General features: G+C 33.4%; 1 pseudogene; it reads right to left on the reverse strand.

The window, feature by feature from the left end:
* Positions 1-364: 364 nt before the first annotated feature.
* Positions 365-10,230, reverse strand: LOC111391302 (annotated as a pseudogene).
* Between the last annotated feature and the right edge of the window lie 495 nt (positions 10,231-10,725).

Consider the following 10,725-nt stretch of genomic DNA (forward strand, 5'->3'; position numbering starts at 1 on the left):
GTCTGGTCGAGGCGGGGTAAGTCTCATGCCCCATTTATTTTTTCTTTTTTATTTTGGCTTTTATTTTTTTATGTTCTTAGTTAATAAATATTATTACTTTTTCCCCAATTTGTTAAAAACAACTTATGTTCTCTTTAAAAATGATGATAAATCAATTATTTTTGTTTGATATAAACTTATATTTGAAATTAATATTAAATGGAGCGGGGATTATATTTCAAGTACCCATCTTATACTCGCTTCGGGGCAATGACCCTCATCCCATACCCGTCCCACGTACTCGGTTAGACGAGTATTCCCTGACCCATTTGAGGCGGGCCCCACGGATATCGGGTTGAACGTGTTTTTTTGCCATCTCTAATTATTAGGAACTTTTTAACATTAAAAATGAGGAGGCTACACCAATTCCTAGTCTTAAGAGACTTCCAATCCAAAGCTTTCAATCCTACTCCTTGATTTGGCTCACAAGTTTAACTACTTTTGCTTGGTTATTCTCCAAAATCTTTAAAAGTTTACCTTCCGAACCGTACTTCACTACCACTACATGAGGACCTCCGAGTTGCATTAAGAATGGAGCTTTGTGGGAATTGGAAGCTTCAACAAGAACAACCGCATTTTCTGGCATGGAGCCAATAAATGAGCAGACATGGTTCTTCGATAATGAATAGCTACTGAAAAGCCACCATCTTCATTTGTTTGGATATTATCGGAAAGCCAAGAAATACATACCATAGTTATTAAAGTCGGAAAGGACCAACTGATCAGGATCCGGAACCGCCGAACCAAATCTTGGTCCGATCCAGGTGATTTAATTCATCAATTAAGCGTATGAACCTATCAAAAATCAGTTAAACCACTAACCAATCGTCCAAACCCGACAGTTTTAAGTGGAACTGAATCCGGTTCAACATGTGAACCGGATCGTCATTAAACTGAAGAAAATTTTTGCTTACAAATTTGCTAGAGCCTTGATTCGAACACTGGCAACAAAGGAGATATTATATCTCCAAGACCATTATGACAACTGTGGTCCTTACTTTATTGTGAACGAAATAAAAATATACTAGATTTGGGACCATTTCCTTTTTATTTCAAAAATATAATATAATTAAAATTAACATCTAACAATAATCCATCGATTGAACCGCCAATCCCCCAGTTGAACTATTGACCCGTTGATCTGATGATTTTTTTGAATCAACCACCGGGTTAGGTCTAATAACTATGGTACAGACATTACCTCAGGTGTCCCTTCTTTTTCACCTTGCAACTAGTATTTGCGCAACCTGCATAATTAGAGCAAAAAGTTCAACATATATGGGATCCATATACAGCATGCATAAGATCATTTGCACTTAAAATGAAAAAAATGGATATACCTTCCAATTGCACCCTCATAGAAAACGAAGGATGAACCATCCTTCGTTAGGGACAGTCCATTAGGAAATTGGAGATTGTGAAAAAGAACGATTGTTTCTTTGTATGTGGACTGTATTTAAGCTCATTCTCACTATTTTCTCTAGAATAAACTAACTGCAAAAAGTTCCTAAAACAAATACCACATCAGAACTCAATACACCAAGCAAAGAATGTAATTGATGCTATAAGTTTCGTTGACAGTATGTGAGGTGGTCAACATTTTTGCCATTGATTTTAACAACACCTAAAACAATCAATGACACAAATTTTTACACATCATTGAATGTTACAAAGTTTCAATGTACAAATAGCATAATTCAAATTTCTATTCACACTTCATAATTGACTCGTCAGATTCAGATGCATAAAGTGGAAAATCAACATTAATTTTTTAGCATTGAACGTATTAATATACTTAACCTACCTTTGGCATTTGGTGCTGCTATCCCTTCATCATCAATGTCTAAGTCATTCGTAAATCCCAGTCGAACTCCTTCGGCCTCAGTTGCCAGACCTTCATGCCCGACTTTCATCAACCCATACGTATCTGCAATGTGTAGATCACCGGTTCTTTTGTCAAATCTTTGGCTCTAAGGCTTGCCACAGATTTGCTTATTCTTCAAGTAGTTCATGATTGATGGTTTTGGATCACATCGGCTATACCTGAAATTCCCATAACTCTATTGTAAAGATGTCTCAATATATTTGACAGAGAAAAAAGCTGTGCCAAGCAAAACTTACACTAATATTCGCAGAAATATGAGACGTGCCAAGAAAATTTGAATGTAAATATACAAGAAACTGGCATGATTGGACACATACACACAAGGGTGGATGCAGAGAATTTGAGTTAGGGGGCACAATCAAATTTTGTACAAATCGGATACTTTGTTCTTGATTTTTGAATGATTCCTATTTGACCCGAAAAATGTAGATTTACATTTTAAAAAATATTTCTTCATTAATATTTTGCTCATCATTTTCATCTATTTGATTTTGAACAGTTATTTTATTAAATATTTTGCTCATAACAAGAAAATGCATATTTATATTTTAAAAAATTGTGTATTTAATACATATAATCAATTCAAGTAATCTAAAGGAAAAACACATAACCAAAATTCAATACTAATAATCAGTCAAATAAACACAATTTATTAGATATAAGTTAAATTTTATATAATCAGTTTAGACACGTGCTATATACACAAATAGGATAGAAGAAAATGCAAATTTAAATTCTAATTAGTTGAAAATTTGATTGAAAAGTGAAAATTTGTAGTAGATGTGATACTTGTAGAAAAATTATAAACAAATTTTAAAAAATTAAAAGGGTTAAGGTTTTGATAAAAGTCTTGAAAGAGAAAATAAGATAGAACAATAAAAAAGAGAGAAAATTCAAATTTATTGTGATTTTGCCCTGTTTGGTGGGGATTAAAATCCGATTTTTAGTAAATTTTAATAAAATTTTAAAAATTAAGAAATCCATGAAATATGTTATTAAAATTAATTATTAGCTTTGATTTAGATTAAAATTTAGAATTCAATCGCTACCAAACATGACTTTATCCAAAAGAAAAAATAAAATCTCAAAAGTTGGGGATCAAGTGACCCCAGGACCCCCCTTGGGTCCAATGCATGCACATAAAAAATTCAGACATAATATTAGGCCAAAATTTCCCAGATGGTCATACAAATTTGGAAGAATATGAGATACATCTTCTTTGGAAAAAAAATAAAATAAAATCCTTTAAGAAGATGTCTGCACGATTCATAAATAAGCACAAATCATTTCACGTCTCAGTATCCCATGCAAGGAATCTAATTCTAGCCCAAGGAACGATACACCTTGACAGTTCATAACTTGAAACCCTCATATATATCCAAGTTCATTGACCTAGTAATTTCCATTATATTTATTTTTCAATTCAACAATCAATGTGCTTCAAAGATTGGACAATTATGAAATCCTTGATCATGATTTAAGCCATTGTTTGAGTCCCATTCTTTTGGGGGGGGGGGGATTGCATTTTTAAACAGTGTTTTGATATCATTTCAACTACACATTCTTCAATAAAATAAAATTATACGCAAATTCAAAACTTTTTCTTATTTTTTAATCCTACATTTTACATTAATACACTATCCAAAAATGCATTATTATGACAAAAATGGGGCTCAAATAAGGGTTAAATGAGAGTATCAACAATAGATTCAAAAGCTTGTGCTCAGAAATAAATAATTTAGAGTAGTTATATACTGAAAAGGTTCTTTGGCAAACAAATGATTGTCACCCATAACATGATCCCCTTTTCGAATGCTAGAGGAATCATGAGTTTGCGTTCCTTTGAAAAATGATAACAATAAGATATCAATAGATGATATTATATTTAGCCATATTATGCATAATCATCCATCTCACCAGTGCTACCCAATTCATCTGTGGCATATTTCTTGTATATAAATCTTTCACTAAGATCTGACAAATGAGAGATCTAGAAAAAAGTTTTAGATGCAAAGTTGAAATGTACTTTAGTTCAATTATCCTGGCAATCAAAATTACGTGTTCATCTTATAATATACATACTGATCCAGATTCTATTAATTTAAAATTAGATTAGTAACATTAGTGAATTTGTGGTTCCATTACTCGTTGAATTACATCAGTTCTTCAAGAAGTTCAATTATCCTTTGGAAACAAATATCTTTGACCTCTAAATTACAGATTGTTTCAGATAAGGAAAAAAATTGTATATCAAGAATTATACCACTGTAGACAAACATTCATATGATTTATGGTAGCACAGAGCACAAGTAATAAAAGTGAAGCCTGTCCTTAATAGGACAGCACGAGTAAGAATTTTATTGGGTGACAATTGTTGGGGAATACACCGATTATGTGCATATTATATTCACAAAAAATATACCGTTTATGTTTATGAAATCGAAACAAGGTTTCGACTTACCGAAATAGAGTTTGAGAAACTAACCAATGATTATCGAATCTGACCATTTCCATTCTTGAATTAAAAACATGTGATTATTCATATCGAACCTTGCATAAACCATATAAATAAAATTAATCATTTTCTAAAATCAAGTAGAAATGAAATCAGAAAAAATTAGATGTAAGTGATGCGATTGGTCGATGCGAATATAACTCTTTCCTTAAGATGAATTTGCCCCGCATCGGTGCTAACGATTTTTCTACAATCATCTCCCAAGATACAACGAACACGTCTAGCTATAGGAGCACTCCAAATGGTTTCGACTAGCGAACTCGAACGGAATTTCCTCTCTACGAAGGAAATGCATAAAAATGCTATGGAATTAGAAAGGAGAGAATTGCAAGAGAAGAATGAATGCTTAATGCAATTGGTGTAACCAAAATTATGTCCATATGGTTCTACTTATAGATGTAGAAAGGGTGCAAATGAAGTAGTATGGGTCAAAACATGCATCCTTTCAAAAAAGTTGCAACACTTGGCCAAAACCTGCACCTTTCGAAAAGTTGCAACACTTCATTTCTTCCAATTTTGGTGTACAATTTCTCATTCATTTGAAATTGGTTTCGAGATTCCAAATATACCACGACGATCTATTCGACGAGTAGAATAAGTTGGTCTATTTACTTTTATAATTTGACCATCTGATCAAGTTCGAATATTTGGTCGAAATCGACACGTAGTCACACCTTTTCATTTTCCATTTTTACACACATTTTCATTTTCCAATTTTTACACACCTTTTCATTTAATTATTTGAACCAATTCCTACAATCCCCCACATGAATGAAAATTGGGGTACGCATATACAAATGTGATGATATGATTCAATGTAGAGAGAGTGCGAAAAAACACTGCATCGGGGAAGGTAGCTTCTGGCCTTGAACCTCTTTTAGTGAAATACCATTGGACTTACTCGGCTAATTGGTGAACGTGATGTCTTGAACCATTCAGCTTTTAATGTAAGTCAAGACAACGATACTCACACAATGTCTTCCCTAAACCGTTCATGGTTCTCATGACTTGGTTCATTTTGGCCCCTGAACCCTTCTTGGTTCTGCGAGTGTTTAGAGAATTTAAACTTTGAATAATTCTTATTGAAGCGGCCACACTTCACACTCACATAGGTAACCTCCTATTAAGAGTATTCTACCCTACTTCACTTGACTTAATTAAAATATAGGAGTCATTAAAAGATTATCTTAACATCTTGCAACTCTACAGAAAGCTCTTTAATATCATAGGAATGAGTTAGAAAATTATTTCCCTAAGTGTTTCGTGGAATTCTCATAACTTAGTTGTCCCTTTGAATCAAGATCTTGGAATCTCCAATCAACAAGGTAGGATTATCATTACAAGGACTCTAATGTAGTAGGCTTCAATCTCATTCCCTTCGATATGCAGTCTTCTTGATCTCTCTTAATAAAGCTCTTTTAAAGGTACCACGAGTTTACACCATTGATATCAACTGCTTAATGGTATTATGTCTATGACTTATACGTCTAGACCTACCATTACATTTGACTTAGTATCTTATCAATTACTGCTAGCAACGATCGATTTCATTTAATAGATACAAATTATCACCACCAAGAAATCCTTTCATAAAGCTACGTGCTTCTTATTAGCTTTATCTAAAGCTTTATCAATTTCCAAACAACACTGTTAGATGATTTCTATCTAATTATTACACTAGTCAACCATATTTACAAGTGGATTTCAGAATCATGGGTATTCAATATCATCATTGAAACATTATCATGCATTTGAACTATATGAATATTCTTTATATATTCCAGTTGTTCTTGCATGTCCAAACAACCGCCACAATTGACTTCTACCAATTTAATCCACTTTAGACTTAGTGTATATCATCCTTATAATTAGTATAAGGGTTTTCTATCTTTTCACCTTCATAGATATCTTTCTATGATTATAAGATAAAAGCAAATGTAATTGTTAAACTGAGTTACCTCCACAATTCCTCACTTAAGAATACATATGCAATCTAATAATGTTGCATCCACAAGTTTTGAACTTTTCATTTCAAGTTTACAGGCATTAAATTTAACCCCCCACATTATTGGGTTATACTTGAACTTAGAATTCAACAGCTCTTTTATAATTCTATTCATTTATCTCTTAGATAATATCCGTATCAAGTGCTTCGTGAAAGTCTAAGTACTTTCAAAGTAGTAGTCGTCAACTTGTAATTTATTTTAATCCAATTATTTTAATTTGATCATCCAAATTAAATCAAGGCCATCATATAAACCAGCAATGCTTTTCAAGCATAAACTAATTTTAATTGGTCTCACGATTGAAGTCAATTCAACAATAAAGAGGGTTAAACATTGCAACTTTTTCAAACATATGCAACTTATCACATTTATGACATTTCACATGATAGTTTTATTTCAACCATCGATTGAAAAATTGTATTCTCAAAAGACACAATTCTATAAAAGGACACACCTCTTGAATTAATCTCTATGAAGAGACACATCCATTGGAAATTAATCATACCAAAAATTATGATTCTCCATATGAAAAGACACATCTTTCCATGCAAAATTTTCTTTGATTTCAAATAATTAAGTGGCTTAATTCTCATTACTAAATAATGATATCCACTTAAATCATCTCATTTAATTTTATGAAATTAATTGAGGCTATCAACATTAAACAAAGTTAGTATAATTTCAACAAAATATGAAAATTTAACCAACTAGACCATTTTAACCAAAAAGGTCTATCCAAAATTCAAACGCTTGTATGGATTCATCAAATGAATACACTAATCCGCTTCACATGATTATCATATGATACCCAACAAAGTTGCCTACTTAAAATAAATTTATACTCATGCCACTACCATTATGGACCAATAGAAAAACCATATTATATGTCAGTTCCACTTAATAAACAAATAGGAACTATTAATCAAGAGTAAATAAGACAAGAATCAAACTTTTACATGCATCCATTCAGATTTAATCATTATATTTCAAGAAAAAGAAATAGATGCAATGCTTTGAAAATTAAACTGCCTTGGCATGAAGGCAAAAGAACTCATGCCTTTTCATTTTCAATGGTCGAAAAGACATGAAGAAAACTACTTTAAAGTAGCAAATTAATTCTAGTCATCACCATAATTTGAACAGACACAAAGCAAATTCGATAAACTGCCTTTAAATGATTTCTTTAATTTTAAAAACATAGAACTAAAGAGATACTCAACTTTTGATTAATTTCAGTTTATCCAAATTGTTGCACATATGAAAAATACATGGTCTGCACATGTCTTTTGAATTTTCATGCAATATAATGATTTCCATTGTAATTAAATAATATAATATGCACATCAAACTTCATCTTAAGATTGTTGGAGAATACACCGATTATGTGCATATTATATTCACAAAAAATATACCGTTTATGTTCACGAAATCAAAACAAGGTTTCGACTTACCGAAATGGAATTTGAGAAACTAACCAATGATTATCGAATCTGACCATTTCCATTCTTGAATTAAAACATGTGATTCTTCATATTGAACCTTGCATAAATCATATAAATAAAATTAATCATTTTCTAAAATCAAGTAGAAATGAAATCAGAAAAAATTAGATGTAAATGATGCGATTGGTCGATGCGAGTATAACTCTTTCCTTAAGATGAATTTGCCCCGCATCGGTGTTAACCGTTTTTCGACAATCATTTTCCAAGATACAATGACCACGTCAAACCATAGGAACACTCCAAATAGCCTGGACTAGCGAATTCGAACGGAATTTCCTCTCTACAAAAGAAATGCATGAAAATGCTATGGAATTAGAAAGGAGATAATTGCAAGAGGAGAATGAATTCTCAATGCAATTGGTGTACCAAAAATCATGTCCATACGGTTCTACTTATAGATGTAGAAAGGATACAAATGAAGTAGTGTGGGCCAAAACATGCATCATTTCAAAAAAGTTGCAACACTTGGCCAAAATCTACACCTTTCGAAAAGTTGTAACACTTCATTTCTTTCAACTTTGGTCCGCAATTTCTCATTCATCCGTAATTGATTTTGAGATTCCAAATATACCACGACGATCTATTCGACGAGTAGAATAAGTTGGTCTATTTACTTTTATAATTTGACCATCGGATCAAGTCCGAATATTTGGTCGAAATCGACACGTAGTCACACCTTTTCATTTTTCATTTTTACACACCTTTTCATTTAATTATTTGAACCAATTCCTACAATGAGACTAAACCCCATTATAATTCAAGTGAAGTGCGAGGAATGCACAAGTTAATTTTCTCGAAAAGATAATCACTTCTGATAACTAAGTTCACATCATGTCTACTTGAGTATCTCACACGTCTAACAATGACATTAATAATTGGATAATAGGATACTTGTCCTTATTCCACTCAAACCTAACATTTTTTTTTATCAATAGATGTGAATTATATTGATCAAAATCATATACAAATACATCGAAAATTTTCAAGCCAATCATATCAAAGTAGATATATAATTACACCGGGCATTCCCGGACAAAAAAAGAACAACCAATACGATCGAATGTTTTGATCTGTCGAATAATACTATCATCATGCGATCTTAGGTTTTCAAAAATCAACCTATTCTTTGTCGTCCAAATGTGGTAAATGGTAGTCACAAGTGCAACACATTTCGCCTTGCTATGCGAAGTAGTGCCCCCACTCTCCTTTTTAATCCATTTCATCGCGCTTTGAAGTGTAAACATAGATCGTCTAAGACCCACCCATGCACTTATTTCCCCCCAAATTAATTGACTGAAAGAGCATTCAAAAAATAGGTGAGCTGTGGTCTCACATGTAAGTGTACACAAACTGCACCTACAGTCAATTTGTAAGAATTGTAATCTATCCTTCGTAAACAGCTTCGAGTTGATTGCTAACCATGCAATAAATGCATGCTTCGGAGTCACATATGCATTCCAAATAGTTTTGGCCGAAATTGCCTTCACTCCCTTAGGCCTAGAACACTCATACGCAATAGATACGCTGAATCTGCCATTGATTGTCCAGTCGGTCAGTTCATTTGCAGCAGCAAAAGTGTTGTGTTCAGCCCCTGTAATGCCTGATTTGCAACAACCTAACACTTTATTATTCATAGAATAAGGTAGCGTTTGGTGTGCTTGGCATGACAAGGTGCCCAGCAACATTCATCAAAACGCTGTCATTGCTGATTTTGCAACAACTAGAGCTACCAACTTATAAGATCTGACATGGCAAAGTTGTGAGATATGAACTAACCCAACACTTGACTTGGACTAATGTATAGCCTAGCTCACTTACATGGCCAAGCCACCAAGTTCGAGTCATAAAAAGGGGAGCACCAGCTTAACTTCACTAGCTTGAACCTTTTATGAATAAAAAAATAAAAAAAAAAATTTAAAAACAAAAAACACATAAAACCTATTGTCCAAATATTCACCGATTAGCTGAAGTATAAGCAAATCAGCCTATTTACGACCATCCCAGAAAATAACTCTCCCATCAGCCACACCAATGTATGGGCCGCGACCCATTGGATCAAACGCCAAGCTCTCTGGTCTTTGCCCTTCATTCAAGAACTTGATTTCTGAATTCTGGAGCAAGTTTTCAATGTCTTTTTCAACGGGGATTTCAGGCTATGGTGTTATTTCCACCTTAAAAGCTCGGGAATTCATAAATTGGACTGTGCTTGAATGGGTCCACAACACAATATATGGCCAGCGAAAGGGTTATTCCGGCAAATATTCCGACAACGACAGGCGTCATTTTCAATTGAGTAGTTGTTGTAAAGCATTTTGTTTTCTCTTCGCAATCAATGTCAGTGATGTACGTACTGTTGGCATGAGTTGTCAATTAGAGAGAAATCAAAGGAGATCGGAGGTCATTTAGGATGATGGAAAATCCTTTCTTTCAATTGTTATCCATAATTATAGCCAAGAAATATGTACATCCGAAAATAGGTTGAACATTCCAGCTATATATTCTTGTATTGAATCATTGTAACTCAGAAAATTAAAAATACAAAAAGACAATTTCTGTCATGGTATCAGAGCCGAGAGGAGCCACTTGGGAACTGCTTTAAGTCGAATTTTCGACAAAGTTACATAAGGCGAAACAAACTGGGGAAAGGCAAGAAGGGCCAGTTGGGTATCTAAATTCCGGCGACCTTCCTGTGCATCTTTCTCTACCTGGATAGCAACTGCTAATAGACGTTCTAGTAAACAGGAAGCACAAAATCCGACGACGCTACTGAGATTGGCT

The sequence above is a fragment of the Olea europaea genome, unplaced genomic scaffold, assembly GCF_002742605.1.
Source record: "Olea europaea var. sylvestris unplaced genomic scaffold, O_europaea_v1 scaffold773, whole genome shotgun sequence".
NCBI classification, from domain to species: Eukaryota; Viridiplantae; Streptophyta; class Magnoliopsida; order Lamiales; family Oleaceae; genus Olea; species Olea europaea.